The sequence below is a fragment of the Pristiophorus japonicus genome, unplaced genomic scaffold, assembly GCF_044704955.1.
Source record: "Pristiophorus japonicus isolate sPriJap1 unplaced genomic scaffold, sPriJap1.hap1 HAP1_SCAFFOLD_258, whole genome shotgun sequence".
Lineage (NCBI taxonomy): Eukaryota > Metazoa > Chordata > Chondrichthyes > Pristiophoridae > Pristiophorus > Pristiophorus japonicus.
Genome location: NW_027252318.1, coordinates 822545 through 839481, shown reverse-complemented (window position 1 = coordinate 839481; position 16937 = coordinate 822545). Strand labels below are relative to the sequence as shown.

General features: G+C 46.2%; 1 protein-coding gene across 6 annotated transcripts in view; it reads left to right on the top strand.

The window, feature by feature from the left end:
* Positions 1 to 16937, top strand: part of LOC139247115 (zinc finger protein 432-like) — a 92235-nt gene that overhangs the window by 12336 nt on the left and 62962 nt on the right. For 4 of the 6 annotated variants that reach the window (XM_070871524.1, XM_070871525.1, XM_070871530.1 and 1 more), the window contains exon 2: positions 2951 to 3139. The gene's annotated coding sequence lies outside the window, so the exon portion shown is untranslated. Of the gene's footprint in view, positions 1 to 2950; positions 3140 to 10448; positions 10656 to 16937 lie in introns of those variants that run through there. The other 2 variants (XM_070871529.1, XM_070871526.1) reach the window with 1 other exon arrangement.

The following is a 16937-nucleotide window of genomic DNA, read 5'->3' as shown; positions in this document are numbered from 1 at the left end:
TCCTTATGCTTGGTTTGTACCCGGTGTCAAATGTTGTTTATAATGCTCTGATGAGTAACAAATTCCGGAGAGGGGAAAAAATACTATTTTTAGTTTCAAATATTAAATTCCACAGAAGCACGGGGTTTGTCTGCTTTTATTCATGAATTTAAAAAGTCTACATTAAAATCTGAGCCAGTGGGTTGTAAGCCCCAGAGCCTTGTGTCCAATAAGGGCAATAAAGGCCCGCCGCCTCCCCTGGCCCCAGGCCCTGAACAATGGACAGCACAAAGTCCCTCCCCTCGGGCTCCCCGATTGGTTGGAGGACGCGCCGCCGGCTCGCTCCTCCAGCCCCGCCCCGCCCCGCCCCGCTCGCTCTGTATTGGTCGGAAGCTCCTCCAGCACCGACCCTTGCTCCCCATTGGTCGGAAGCTCCTCCTGCCCCGCTCGCTCCATTGGTGGAAGCTCCCGTCAATCTTCTCCGGAAGGACCCGTGCCGACTCCGCACCACAGGATACGAGCGCGCAGGCGGAGCACCGAGTGTGGGGGAGGGGCGGTTACTGTTCTCTGGGCCTGCGCGGTTATTACCGATAGCGACCGAGAGGGGCCACTGTGCCGGACGCGGTTCTGCGTGCGCATGCGTGGACTCGGCTGTCAATCACCCATCATGCAGCGCGGTTGCTGGTGACACCTGTGACATCATAGAATCAGAGCCATTGACATCACAGAAGGAGGCCATTCGGCCCATCGTGTCCCTGCCGGCCGACACAGAGCTATCCGGCCTAATCCCACTTTCCAGCTCTTGGGCCGTAGCCTTCTGGGTACAACACTTCAGGTGAACATCCAAGTACTTTATAAACGTGGTGAGGGGTTCTGCCTCTACCACCCTTTCAGGCAGTGAGTTCCTGACCCCTACAACCTTCTGCGTGAAAACATTTCTCATCAAATCCCCTCTAAACCTTCTGCCAATTACTTTAAATCTATGCCCCCCAATTATTGACTCCTCTATTAAGGGAATTAGGTCCTTCCTATCCACTCTATCTAGGCCCCCCCATAATTTATACTCCTCAATTAGGTCTCCCATCAGCCTTCTCCAATCCAAAGAAAACAAACCTAGCCTATCCAATCTTTTCTCATCGCCAAAATTCTCCAGTCCAGGCAACATCCTCGTGAATCTCCTATGTACCCTCTCGAGTGCAATCACATCTTTCCTGTAATGCTGTGGCCTAACTAGTGTTTTGTACAGTTGAAGCATAACCCTGCTCTTGTAGTCTATGCCTTGGCTAACAAAGGCAAGTATCCCAAATGCCTTCTGAACCACCTTATCTAGCTGGCCTGCTATTTTCAGGGATCTGTAGACATGCATTCCAAGGTCCCTCTGTTCCTCTACACTTCTCAATGTCCTACCATTTATTGTATATTGCATTGTCTTGTTAGCCCTTCCCAAATGCATTGCCTCACACTTCTCTGGATTGAATTCCATTTGCCACGTTCTGCCCACCTGACCAGTCCATTGATATCTTCCTGCCGTCTACAGCTTTTTTCTTCATTTTCAACCACACGGCCAATTTTTGTATCATCTGCAAACTTCTTCGTCATATCCCCTACATTCAAGTTCAAATCATTGATCTATACCACAAAAAGCAAGGGACCTAGTACTGAGCACTGCGGAACGCCATTGTATACAGCCTTCTAGTCACAAAAACACCCATCGACCATTACTCTTTGCTTCCTGACTCTGAGCCAATTTTGGATCCAACTTGCCACTTTGCCCTGGATCCCATGGGTTTTTACCTTTGTCTACCATGTGGGACCTTATCAGAAGCTTTGCTAAAATCCATATCGACTACATCACATACACAACCCTCATCGACCCTCCTTGTTACCTCGATGGTAGAGCTATCCAATTAGTTCCACCCTCCTGATCTTTCCCAATATCTTCCCTTCAGTATTTATCCAATTCACTTTTGAAAGGTACTATTGAATCTGCTTCCACCATCATTTCATGCAGTGCATTCCAGATTGCAACAACTCGCTCATAAAATGTTTTTCCTCACGTCGCCTCTGCTTCTTTTGTCAATCACCTTATTCTGTCTCCTCAGGTTACCAACCCTTCTGCCTCTGGGAAAGTGTTTCTCTTTATTTAGTCTATTAAAACTGTTCATGATTTTGAACACCTCGATGAAATCTTCTCTTAAACTTTTCTAAGGCTAAGGATTAAGCCATTTAGGACCGAGATGAGGAGAAACTCCTTCACCCAGAGAGTGGTGAACCTGTGGAATTCTCTACCACAGAAAGTTGTTGAGGCCAATTCACTAAATATATTCAAAAAGGAGTTAGATATAGTCCTTACTACTAGGGGGATCAAGGGGTATGGCGAGAAAGCAGGAATGGGGTACTGAAGTTGCATGTTCAGCCATGAACTCATTGAATGGCGGTGCAGGCTTGAAGGGCCGAATGGCCTACTCCTGCACCTATTTTCTATGTTTCTATGTTTTCTATGTTTCTGCTCCAAGGAGAATAACTGCAGCTTCTCCAGTATCTCCACATAACTGAGGCCCTTCATCCTTGGTACCATTCTAGTAAATCTCTTCTGCACCCTCTCTAAGGTGTAGACATCCTTCCGAAAGTGTGGTGCCCACAATTGAACACAATGTGCCAGCTGAGGCCTAACCAGTGTTTATAAAGGTTTAGCATAACTAAACATCAAATGCTGATATTTGTGTGATGGGGTTTAGACGGGTGAGGTTTATCCAGTCAGTTGGATGTGAGCTGAAGCATGTGCACTTGGAGCGGAGAGCCAGGGACACGCTGTGTAACCGGGCACAGACACTCTGCACAGCCCACACATCACTTGTTTCCCACTTGGCCCAAAAGGAATATATTAATTGCAACAATTCAGTTGAATTAATTTTAAGTAGTTTTGTTTATTAATTTAATCATGCTTCTCTAATTTTATTTCTTAACTCAGATTCACGGCCTCATTTTATTTCTTCCTCTGAGCCCCTCAACTTCATCTGGCAGCATAATGTTGCTGAGTGGTGATTGATTGCCCTGGGAACCAACAGGAAGAGAGCTCAGCGGCCGGAGGGCCCAGGGAGCAGCGTGTTCTGCAACCAATCGCGGGGCTTGGGGGATGGATCCTGAGTCGGCCAGTCAGGTGAGTCAGTGGGAACCGCTGTTAAACAATTGATCTTTTAAAAGTTATATGAGATTTCTTTTGTCAACCAAACAGTTTACCATTTGTCAGTATTTTGTTTCCCTAGAGTTCCTATTATGAGTTTCAGACATTTCAGTGTCAAGTGGAGCATTTAAAGGTCATTCAATTTCCTCTTTCCATGTCACTGTTTGAAACGGACAGAGATTGATTACCTAAGAGCATAAGAAATAGGAGCAGGAGTAGGTCATTTGGCCCCTCGAGCCTGCTCTGCCATTTAATAAGATCATGGCTGATCCGATCATGGACTCAGTTCCACTTCCCTGCCCGCTCCCATAACCCTTTACTCCCTTACCGCTCAAAAGTCTGTCTATCTCCGCCTTAAATATATTCAATGACCCAGCCTCCACAGCTCTCTGGGGCAGAGAATTCCACAGATTTACAACCATCTGAGAGTAGAAATTCCTCCTCATCTCAGTTTTAAATGGGCAGCCCCATATTCTGAGACTATGTCCCTGAGTTTTAGTTTCCCCTATGAGTGGAAATATCCTCTCTGCATTCTCCTTGTCAAGCCCCCTCATTAACTTATATGTTTCGATAAGGTCCCCTCTCATTCTTCTGAACTCCAATGTGTATAGGTCCAACCTACGGAACCTATCTTCATAAGTCAACCCTCTCATCTCCAGAATCAACCTCGTGAACCTTCTCTGAATAGCCTCCAGTGCAAGTATATCCTTCCTTAAATACGGAGACTAAAACTGAACGCAGTACTCCAGGTGTGGCCTCACCAATACCCTGTACAGTTGCAGCAGGACTTCTCTGATTTTATACTCTATCCTCCTTGCAATAAAGGCCAACATTCCATTTGCCTTCCTGATCACTTGCTGTAGCTGAATACTAACTTTTTTTGTTTCATGCACAAGGACCCCCAGGTCCCTCTGTACTGCAACACGTTGCAGTTTTTCTTAATTTAAATTATAATTTGCTTTTCTATTTTTTCTGCCAAAGTGGATAACCTCACATTTTCCCATATTATACTCCATCTGCCAAATTTTTTCCCACTCACTTAGCCTCTCTATGTCCCTTTGCAGATTTTTTGTGTCCTCCTCACAATTTGCTTTCCCACCCATCTTTGTATCATCAGTAAACTCAGCTACATTACACTCGGTCCCTCCATCCAAGTCATTGATAGAGATTGTAAATAGTTGAGACCTCAGCACCGATCCCTGCGGCACCCAATAGTCACTCTTTGCCAACCGGAAAATGACCTGTGAACTTTTATCTTGTGCAGTAACCTTTTATGTAGCACCTTAACGAATGCCTTCTGGAAATTGAAATACACCACATCCACTGGTTCCCTCTTATCCACTCTGCTCATTACATCCTCAGAGAACTCCAGCAAATTTGTGAAACATGATTTCCCTTTCATAATACCACGCTGAATGAATTATGCTTTTCCAAACATCCTGCTACTGCTTCCTTAATAATGGATTCCAGCATTTTCCCAACGACAGATGTTAGGCTAACGGGTCTATACTTTCCTGCTTTCTGTCTACCTTTTTTAAATAGGGGCGTTACATTTGCCGTTTTCCAGTCCGCTGGGACTTCCCCAGAATTCAGGGAATTTTAGTAGATTACAACCAATGCATCCACTATCTCTGCAGCCACTTCTTTTAAGACCCTAGGATGTAAGCCATCAGGTCCAGGGGACTTGTCCACCTTTAGTCCCATTATTTTACCGAGTACTACTTCTTTAGTGATAGTATTAAGTTCCTCCCGATCTATAGCCCCTTGATTATAGAAATATAGAACATAGGTGTGGGAGTAGGCCATTCGGCCCTTCGAGCCTGCACCATCATTCAATAAGATCATGGCTGATCATCACCTCAGTACCCCTTTCCTGCTTTCTCTCCATACCCCGTGATCCCTTTAGCCATAAGGGCCATATCTAACTCCCTCTTGAATATATCCAACGAACTGGTATCAATAACTCTCTGCGGTAGAGAATTCCACAGGTTAACAACTCTCTGAGTGAAGACGTTTCTCCTCATCTCAGTCCTAAATGGCTTACCCCTTATCCTTAGACTATGTCTTTCTGGTTCTGGACTTCCCCAACATCGGGAACATTCTTCCTGCATCTAACCTGTCCAGCCCGTCAGTATTTTATAAGTTTCTATGAGATCCCCTCTCATTCTATAAACTCCAGTGAATACAGGCCCAGTCGATCCAGTGTCGTCTCATATTTCAGTCTTGCAATCCCAGGAATCAGTCTGGTGAACCTTCGTTGCACTCCCTCAATAGCAAGAACGTCCTTCCTCAGATTATGAGACCAAAACTGAACACAATATTCCAGGTGAGGCCTCACCAAGGCCCTGTACAACTGCAGTCAGACCTTCCTGCTCCTATACTCACATCCCCTAGCTATGAAGGCTAACATGCCATTTGCCTTCTTCACCACCTGCTGTATCTGCATGCCAACTTTCAATGACTGATGTACCATGACACCCATGTCTCGTTGCACCTCCCCTTTTCCTAATCTCTCGCCATTCAGATAATATTCTGCCTTTCGTGTTTTTGCCATCAAAGTGGATAACCTCACATTCATCCACATTATACTGCATCTGCCATGCATTTTCCCATTCACCTAACCTGTCCAAGTCATCCTGCAGCCTCTTGGCATCCTCCTCGTAGCTCACACCGCCACCCAGCTTAGTGTAATCTGCAAACTTGGAGATATTGCACTAAATTCCTTCATCTAAATCATTGATGTGTATTGTAAATAGCTGGGATCCCAGCACTGAGCCCTGCGGTACCCCACTAGTCACTGCCTGCCATTCTGAAAAGGTCCCGTTTATCCCGACTCTCTGCTTCCTGTCTGCCAACCAGTTCTCTATCCACGTCAATACATTACCCCCAATACCATGTGCTTTAATTTTTCACATCAATCTCTTGTGTGGGACCTTGACAAAAGCCTTTTGAAAGTCCAAATACACCACATCCACTGGTTCTCCCCTGTCCACTCTCTCAGTTACATCCTCAAAAAATTCTAGAAGATTTGTCAAGCATGATTTCCCTTTCATAAATCCATGCTGACTTGGACCGATCCTGTCACTGCTTTCCAAATGAGCTGCTATTTCATCTTTAATAATTGATTCCAACATTTTCCCCACCACTGATGTCAGCCTAACCGGTCTATAATTCCCCTTTTTCTCTCTCCCACCTTTCTTAAAAAGTGGTGTTACATTAGCTACCTTCCAGTCCATAGGAACTGATCCAGAGTCGATAGACTGTTGGAAAATGATCTCCAATGCATCCACTATTTCTAGGACCACTTCCTTAAGTATCCACTATTGGGATGTTTTTAGTGTCTTCTACCGTGAAGACCGATACAAAATATTTGTTCAATGTCTCTGTCTTTTCCCTATTCCCCATTATTAATTATTAATTCCCCCATTATACATGTGTCGTAGTTAAAGTAACATCCTTCCTGTTAGTGAGTCATATTCTGCACTGGGGGAGACGGCTGGTGGCTTCAGCCTTTAACATTCTCATCCTCTTGTTCTAATCCCTCCAAGGCCTCACCCCTCCCTATCTCTGTAAACTCCTCCAGCCCACCAACACGCTTAATAAGGAGGCACAGTTTTCAGTGTCAGGAGGATCAGTAACCAGAGACTCAGATTTAAAGTGATTGGCAAATGAACCAGATTGTACATGAAGGGAGAAATGAAGCAGCGAGATGTTATGACCTGGAGCACACTGCCTGAAAGGGTGGTGGAAGCAGATTCAATCGTAACTTTCAAAAGAGATCAGTACTTGAGTTGGAAAAAAATACCGGGTTATGGGGTAAGAGCAGGGGAGTGGAACTAATTCTACAGCTTCGGAGGAAATAATGTTCCAGAGAAACTCGAACTGTCTGATCAGAATATCTATGCTGTGATTACTTTTTAAATTATGAAGCCAGATTGCAGAGACTCGGCTTGTATTCCCCAGAATATAGAAGAATAAGGGGGATCTAATTGAGGTGTTTAAGATGATTAAAGGCGTTGATGGGGTAGATAGAGAGAAGTGATTTCCTCTGGTGAAGGGGACAGAACGTTTAAGAAAATGAAAGCTCGGGGATGAAAGCTCACAAATGCTGAGAGGTTGTTTCCCCGGCTGGAGAGTCTAGAACTCAGGGTCATAGTCACAGAATAAGGGCTCGGACATTTTGGACTGAGATGAGAAGAAACTTCTTCACTCAGAGGGTTGTGGATCTTTGGGATTCTCTGCCCCAGAGAGCTGTGCATGTTCAGTCTGTGAGTATATTCAGGGCTGAGATAGATGTATGGACACTTAAGGAATTAAGGGATACGGGGATATGGCGGGAAAGTGAAGTTGAAGCACAAAATCAGCCTTGATCTTATTGAATGGCAGAACAGGCTCAAGGGACTGAATGGCCTTCTCATGCTCCTATGTTCCTATTTGCAGTGATGACTTTTGTAAACTCCTTTTCCAGGGGATTAGAAGGTGAAGATATGCAGAAGGGATTAAACCTGGGTCCCTCCTGTTAATATGACTCAGTCACATCGGTCAGTGTCTTTACCCACTGAGCCATTGGGAGGAGGGTTCTGTGACCCTGCTGGAGAATGCATGTGTAAGGCCTCAAGGGAGGGCAGTGGAATAGTCTGTCGACACTCAACTGTTGAGGTTCACTCATGGAGATTGGGCACATGGGTCACATATTGGAGAGAAACTGGTGAGTGTAGAACTGAACCCAGCCAGAGTCAGCACCTTCAGGGGGAGGAGAGGGAGGGGAACCAGTGAGTGTAGAACTGAACCCAGCCAGAGTTAGCACCCTCAGGGGGAGGAGAGGGAGGGGAACCAGTGAGTGTAGAACTGAACCCAGCCAGAGTTAGCACCCTCAGGGAGAAGAGAAGGAGGGGAACCAGTAAGTGTAGAACTGAACCCAGCCAGAGTCAGCACCCTCAGGGAGAGGAGAGGGAGGGGAACCAGTGAGTGTAGAACTGAACCCAGCCAGAGTCAGCACCCTCGGGGGTGGAGAGGAGAGCAGGGAATTAATGCAAAGTACCTTGTGCCTTGTTCTCGCCCTGGTATCATAAATCAACTGAACTCAGTCTTCCCCTCCTGAAGTCTATAGGCTCTAAAACTTTAGCTTGGTGTCACTCAGTCCCTACTCCTTGACTTACCTCCCCTTCTCTCCTCCTCTTTCCCCCTTGTGTTCCACTCTGGGCCTTGGGCCTTCCCCGGGGATTCTCAGTATGAACAGGGGGATGTGTGTTGAGACAGGATGTCCCAGCTCTCCACCTTTAAAGGGACAAGGAGAGGACCAGCTGGGCTGAATGGCCCTGCTTTATGACATCACTGCAGTGCCCAGCAACCACCTTCCCTGAGCCCTGCTCATTATGGGCTGGGTTGAGCTCAGTGCTGTTACAGGAAGGGAAACAGGAGCAGGGTTCGGCCCGTGTGGAGCCCAGGATTAATGGGGAGAGGTACAGGATCAAATTATACCTTACTGAGTGAGAAATGTCAGTGTCCCAGACACTCCCTGTCCCTCCGTACCTGTGTCGGGGAGCAATTGATGGGTTTCAATTTAGGTGAATTTTTGTGCTCATCGAGGTGATGGAGGTTAGTGCCGGGCAACAGGATATTTGATAAGAACAGAAGAATTCGGAGCAGGAGTAGGCCATACGGCCAATCGAGCCTGCTACGCCATTCAACAGGATCATAGCTTATCTTAAAAGTTTTTATCAGTCAGAGAACCTCTTGTCAACCTCTGGGATTCCTGGGGCAGGGACTAGAGCTAATTTACATACAGAATATAACTCCATCGACACTTCCCTGGGAGTGTTTGATGGGGACAGTGTAGCGGGAACTTTACTGTGTATCTAACCTGTGCTGTACCTGCCCTGGGAGTGTTTGATGGAACAGTGCAGAGAGAGCTTTTCTCTGTATCTAACCCATGCTGTACCTGCCCTGGGAGTGTTTGATGGGACAGTGTAGAGGGAGCTTTACTCTGTATCTAACCCGTGCTGTACCTACCCTGGGAGTGTTTGATGGGACAGTGTAGAGGGAGCTTTACTCTGTATCTAACCCGTGCTGTACCTACCCTGGGAGTGTTTGATGGGACAGTGTAGAGGGACCTTTACTCTGTATCTAACCTGTGCTGTACCAGCCCTGGGAGTGTTTGATGGGACATTGTAGAGGGAGCTTTACTCTGTATCTAACCCGTGCTGCACCTGACTGCAGAATGCTTCAGGCAGACACTTGGTGCTCAGAATACCCCATTCCACGGCACTGACATCCATCACTTCCATGAGAACAACATTTAACTGTAATTAAAAGATATGAGAAACCCATCAGTTCCTCCCCTGGACACAGATCCAGAGGGACAGTGAGTGTCCCGAACATTGTTGTACAGTGTGCTCGACAGTTCTTCCCTGGATCTGAACGTTTTGGTGATGATTTGAATTTGATGCCCTCGAGTTACTGACTCACCGACTGGTGGAAATAGTTTATCCTCATTTATCTAATCAACTGTGAACAGCTCCCTCAGATCTCCAATTCCCCTTTGTTCTAATGAAAAGAGCCCCAGTTTCTCCAATCTCCCCTGATAACTAAAGCCTCTCTTCCCTGGTCCCATCTCAGTGAATCTCTCTGCACCCTCTCCATGACCTCGACGTCCTTCCTGGTGTAAGATCCCCAAAACCTGACACAATATTCGAACTGCAGCCTAACCAATGATTTGTGCAGGTTTACCCTTTTGTACTCCACACCCCTATTTATAAAACCTAGGATCCCATGTGCTTTTTAACCACTTTATCAACTTAAAGATTTGTGTATCTGAACTCCTTGTAGGTTTTAGAGTTATTAACATATCATGACTAAAATATGTTGACATCAAATAGCTGATTAATGTGTATTGTGGGAAATAGAGGTTAAGTCTGAGTTAGAAACTCAAACAGGCCTTCACTGTCGACAGGTTGCTATGACAACACTGATAAGACATTCCATTTACTGAATCAACTGGTTGTAATCTGATCGGGGAAAGGACAGGGTTTGTCTGTTATTAACTGCAATATAAACTTAAACCAGAGTGAGTAATAGAATAGATTAGATTATAATGTGTGATGTTTATACCTATAACTGTTAAACAATCTGAAATAAAGTAATGAACAGCAAGCAGGGGAGTTTAGGGATAAAGAGAAAATTACTGAGAAAAGTAACTGCTGGGAACCAGGGAAAGTGACCTTGTAAATCACAGATTAGAGAAATTCCAGCTGTCTTTTCCTCACTTCCTGCCCAAACCCAGCAGAGAAAACAAAGAAGAGTCCGGTGCCAGAGGTGGATCAGTGCAGGGTATAAAAGTGAGGGGAGACTGATGTAAGGGGGCAGTCGGTACTGGAGACATCGGAGATCAAGCTCAGGGCGCCCGAGGTTCCATCCAGCGGGCTGACCTGGTGTCAGTTACTGTGGACACGCGGGACTTGTATCTTTACTCTGATTGATGGATCAATATAAGGTACGTCAGTGGACTGAGAATCTGCTCATCTTGTATTTCTTAGTAAGATATTAAAGTTCCTGCCACTGGACTCTTGAACCTGCTAATTAATGAGGCAAGACGTTAGCTAGAATCTTACAACCCTAAATCTCTCTACTCTGCTACTCTTTTTAAAGTTTTACCATTTAATGTACATTTTCTCCCAAAATCTATCATCACATTTCTCTGCATTAAATTTCATTTGCCATTTACCTGCCCCATTTACTAACCTGTGTGTTCACACTGAAGTCACTTACAGTCCCTTCACAGTTGGCCATGGTCCCACTTTTGGCATCATCTGGAGATTTTGATCTTGACCCGATGGCCTACATCCTAGGGTTTTGAAGGAGGTGGCCATTGAGATAATGGATGCATTGGCTGTCGTCATCCAAAATTCCATAGATCCCAGAAAGGTTCCCACATATTGGAAGGAAGCTAATGTAACTCCGCTATTTAAGAAAGGAGGGAGAGAGAAAATGGGGAACTTACAGACCAGTTAGCCTGACATCAGTCGGAGGGAAAATGCTAGAATCTAATATTAAGTATGTGGTAACAGAGCAATTAGAAAATAGTAATAGGATTGGGCAGAGTCGACATGGATTTATGAAAGGGAAATCATGTTTGACAAATCTGTTAGAGGTTTTTGAGATTGTAACTAATAGAATAGATAAGGGGGAACCAGTGGATGTGGTGTATTTGGATTTTCAGAAAGCATTCGATAAGGTGCCACACAAGAGGTTATTAAACACAATTGGGGCTCATGGGATTGGGGGTAATATACTAGCATGGATTTAGGATTGGTTAACGGGCAGAAAACAAATAAACGGTAATTTTCGGCTTGGCAGGCTGTTACTAGTGGGGTGCTGCAAGGATTGGTACTTGGGCCCCAGCTATTCAGAATTGAATGGGGGAATTGTCCAATAAGGAGAGATTGAGTAGACTAGGCCTATATTCTCTAGAGTTCAGAAGAATGAGATGTGATCTCATTGAAACATATACAATTCTTACAGGGCTTGACAGGGTAGATGCAGGGAGGATGTTTTCCCTGACTGGGGAGTCGAGAACCAGGACTCACAGACTCAGAATAAGGGGTCGGCCATTTAGGACTGAATTGAGGGGAAACTTCTTCACTCAGAGGATGGTGAATCTTTGGAATTTTTTACCCCAAAGGGATATGAAGACTCAGTCTTTGAGTATATTCAAGACAGAGATCAATAGATGTTTGGATATTAAGGGAATCGAGGGATATGGGGACAGTGCAGGAAAGTGGAGTTGAGGTAGAAGATCAGCCATGATCTTATTGAATGGCGGAGCAGGCTCGAGAGGCCGAGTCACGTACACTTGCTCCTAATTCTTATATCCTTCTGTTCTTAGACCCTAGCCCAGATCGTTTCTCTATATTGGGAAGAGCAATGGTCCCAACACCGACCCCGAGGGATACCACTGTTTGCATCCCTCCAATCTGAAGAACATCCATTAACCACTACTCTCTGTTTTATGCCCTTAACTCAACTTCCTCTTCACGCTGCCCCACTCACTCCCTATAATACTGTGAGCCTTAATTTTGATGAACAAACCTTCTGTCCGGCACTTTATCAAACACCTTTTGACAATCCATCTACACAACATCCACTGCATTTCCTGTCTCACTACACTGTTATTTCCTGAAATAATCCCTGCTGTCTGTCCTGAATCAATCCATTTCACTACCAAATGTTGCAGAGTTTGCTCCAACCCACAGGGTTTCATCTGTTTAAAGCCACAACAGATAGGCCCACAAAGCGGCACCACGGCAAACTCCAGGGACAGGGAGGAAGTGAGTCAGGGAGCGTCTGTAAATGAGAGAGAAATAGAAACTGGTGAGGGAGCGTCAATGAATGAAGGAGAAATCCAGACAGGTCAGGGAATGTCTCTAAATGAAGGAGAAATGGAGACTGGTCAGGGAGCGTCTGTAAATGAAGGAATAATGGTGACTGGTCAGGATGAGGGCTTCAGCAGCGGATGAGCTGAGGTAAGGGTTGAGGTGGGTGATGCTACGGAGGTGGAAATAGTGGGTCTTCGTTATGCTGCAGATATGAGGTCGAAAGCTCATTCCAGGGTCAAATATGACACCAAGGTTGCGAACAGTGTGGTTCAGCCATAGACAGAAGTTGGGGAGAGGGATGGAGTCAGTGGCTCGGGAACGGAGTTTGTGGCAGGGACTGAAAACAATGGCTTCGATCTTCCCAATATTCAATTGGAGAAAATTTCTGCTCATCCAGAACTGGATGTCAGACAAGCAGACTGACAATTTAGAGACCGTGGAGGGGTCGAGAGACGTGGGAGTGAGGTAGAGCTGGGTGCCGTCAGCGTACATGTGGAAACTGATGCTGTGTTTTCAGATGATGTCGCCAAGGGGCAACATGTAGATGAGAAATAGGAGGGGGCCAAGGACAGATACTTGGGGGACACCAGAGATAACAATGGGGATAACAACAGTGGGAAGAGAAGCCATTGCAGGAGATTCTCTGGCTACGATTAGATAGATAAGAATGGAACCAGGCGAGTGCAGTCCCACCCAGCTGGACGATGGTGGAGAGGTGGTGGGGAAGGTTCGAGTGGTCAACCGTGTCAAAGGCTGCAGACAAGTCAAGAAGGACAAGGAGGGCTAGTCTGCCTTTGTCACAGTCACAAAGGACGTGGTTTGTGACTTTGATGAGAGCCGTCTCGGTACTGTGGCAGGCGCGGAAACCCGATTGGAGGGATTCAAACATGGAATTGTGGGAAAGGTGGGCACGGATCTGGGAGGTGACAACAGTTCAAGGACTTTGGAGAGGACACATAGCAGCATAGAAACATAGAAATTTACAGTGCAGAAGGAGGCCATTTCGGCCCATCGTGTCTGCGCCGGCCGACAAAGAGCCACATGGCCCTCGGTCAGCAGCCCTAAAGGTTACATACAAACCCATGAACAATGACGGAAAGGCAAAGAGCACCCAGCCCAACCAGTCCGCCCCACACCACTGCAACACCCCTTATACTAAAAACATCTACACTCCACCCCAACCGGAGCCATGTGATCTCCTGGGAGAGGCAAAAACCAGATAGAAACCCAGGCCAATTTAGGGAGAAAGAAATCTGGGAAAATTCCTCGCCGACTCATCCAGGCGATCGACACTAGTCCAGGAGATCACCCTGGCCGTATTCTATTCCCTGCAGTACTTATCATTATATCTGTGCTGACCAACAAAAAGTCATCTCGTCTAATCCCAATTACCAGCTCGAGGTCCGTAACCCTGCAGGTTACAGCACTTTAAGTGCCCATCCAACCATCTCTTAAAAGTGGTGAGGTTTTCTGCATCCACCGCTCTTCCAGGCAGTGAGTTCCAGCCCCCCACAATCCTCTGCATAAAGAAGCCCCTCCCCCCTCAAATCCCCTCTAAACCTTCCACTAACCACCTTAAAACTATGCCCCCTCAGAATAGCCCCCTCCACCAATGGAAATAGACCTTTACTATCCACTATGTCCAGGCCCCTCAATATTTTGTGCATCTCGATGAGGTCTCCTCTCAACCTCCTCTGTTCCAATGAGAACAAACCCAGCCTATCCAATCTGTCCTCATAACTAAGATTCTCCATTCCAGGCAGCATCCTAGTAAATCTCCTCGGCACCCTCTCCAGTGCAATCACGTCCTTCCTATAATACGGACCAGAACTGCACGCAGTACTCCAGCTGTGGCCTAACTAAAGTATTATTCAATTTAAGCATAACCTCCCTGCACTCATATTCTATGCCTTGGTCAATAAAGGCATACATTCCGTATGCCTTCTTAACCACCTTATCCACCTGGCCTGCTACTTTCAGCGATCTGTAGACAAGCATTCCAAGGTCCCTTTGTTCATCTATACTATTTAGTGACCTACCGCTTAATGTATATACCCTTTCCTTATTAGCCCTCCCAAAGTGCATCACCTCAGACTTCTCTGAATTAAATTTAATTTGCCACTGCTCTGCCCACCTGACCAGTAGATTAATATCCTCCTGCAGCCCATGACTTTCCTCTTCATTATCAACCACACAGCTAATTTTAGTGTCGTCTGCAAACAAGGGGAGGTTGGAGATGGGGCAGTAGTTTGCAAGGATCGTGAGGGGTGAGGGGGGCGGGTGCGGAAATTGAGGGTTAGTTTTTTGAGAAGAGCAGTGATGATGACAGATTTGAGGGAGGGGGGACAGTACCTGAGGAGAGAGAACCGTCAACAATTTCAGCTAAATGGTGACTGGTCAGGGAGCATCTGTAAATGAAGGAGAAATGGAGACTGGTCAGGGAGCGTCTGTAAATGAAGGAGAAATGGTGACTGGTCAGGGAGCGTGTGGAAATGGTGACTGGTCAGGGAGCGTGTGGAAATGGTGACTGGTCAGGGAGCGTGTGGAAATGGTGACTGGTCAGGGAGCGTGTGGAAATGGTGACTGGTCAGGGAGCGTGTGGAAATGGTGACTGGTCAGGGAGCGTGTGGAAATGGTGACTGGTCAGGGAGCGTGTGGAAATGGAGACTGGTCAGGGAGCGTGTGGAAATGGTGACTGGTCAGGGAGCGTGTGGAAATGGTGACTGGTCAGGGAGCGTGTGGAAATGGTGACTGGTCAGGGAGCGTGTGGAAATGGTGGGAATTGGTGACAGGTGAAATGTGGAAAGTGGAACTCGCTGCCACAAGGAGTGGTTGAAGCAGACAGCATTAAAGAGGAGGCTTGATGCATCCATGAGGGAGGAGGGAATAGAGGAATATGGGGGCAGGGTGGGATGATATCATTAGAGTGAGAAGAGATGGTATTGAGTATAAACATTGGCGCAGACCCGCTGGGTTGAATGGCCTGTTTCTATGCCTGTACAGCAGGGGTGGTTTAATACTTGGGCCTCTGGGACCCTGGGGTAGATTCATGCACAGAACTATGTGGCCGACGGGCCCTCCCCAGAGGAGGATCAATGCTCGTGCCTATGGGGCCCTCCCCCAGGGATGGATTGACACTGCTGATGGCCCACAGTGCCTTTTGGGTCTCCAGTTTTTATGCTAAGTCTGTTCAGTCTATCACACTTAGCTCGATGGATCATAGAATCATAGACATTTACGGCATGGAAGGAGGCCATTTCGGCCCATCGTATCCGTGCTGGCTGACAAACAGCTATCCAACCTAATCCCACTTTCCAGCTCTTGGTCCGTAGCCCTGCAGGTTACAGCACTTCAAGTGCACATCCAAGCATCCCTTAAATAATCATGGGTGATTTTAACCTTCATATTGATTGGACAAAGCAAATTGGTCAGGGTAGCCTTGAGGAGTTCATAGAGTGCATCCCGGATAGTTTCCTTCAATAGTACGTTGCAGAACCAATCAGGGAGCAGGGTATCTTAGAGCTAGTACTGTGTAATGAGGCAGGATTAATAAATTATAAGAACATAAGAAATAGGAACAGGAGTAGGCCATGCAGCCCCTCAAGCCTGCTCCGCCATTCAATAAGATCATGGCTGATCTGATCATAGACTCAGCTCCACGTCCCTGCCCGCTCCCCAGAACCCCTTATTCCCTTATTGTTTAAGAATCTGTCTATTTCTGTCTTAAATTTATTCAATGTCCCAGCTTCCACAGCTCTCTGAGGTAGCAAATTCCACAGATTTACAACCCTCTGAGAGAAGAAATTTCTCATCTCTGTTTTAAATGAGCGGCCCCTTATTCTAAGATTATGCTCCCTAGTTCTAGTCTCCCCCATCAGTGGAAACACCCTCTCTGCATCCACCTTGCCAAGCCCCCTCATAATCTTATATGTTTCTATAAGATCACCTCTCATTCTTCTGAGGCCCAACCTACTCAACCTTTCCTCATAAGTCAAACCCCTCAATCCTGGAATCGACCTAGTGAATCTTCTCTGAACTGCCTCCAAAGCAAGTATATCTTTTTGCAAATATGGAAACCAAAACTGTACACAATATTCCAGGTCTGGCCTCACCAATACCTTATATAGCTGTAGCAAGATTTCCCTGCTTTTATACTCCATCCACTTTACAATAAAGGCCAAGATACTATTGGCTTTTCTGATCACTTGCTGTACCTGCATACTATCCTTGCGTTTCATGCACAAGTACCCCCAGGTCCCGCTGTACTGCAGCACGTTGCAATTTTTCTCCATTTAAATAATAACTTGCTCTTTGATTTTTTTCTGCCAAAGTGCATGACCTCACAATTTCCAACATTATACACCATCTGCCAAACTTTTGCCCACTCACTTAGCCTGTCT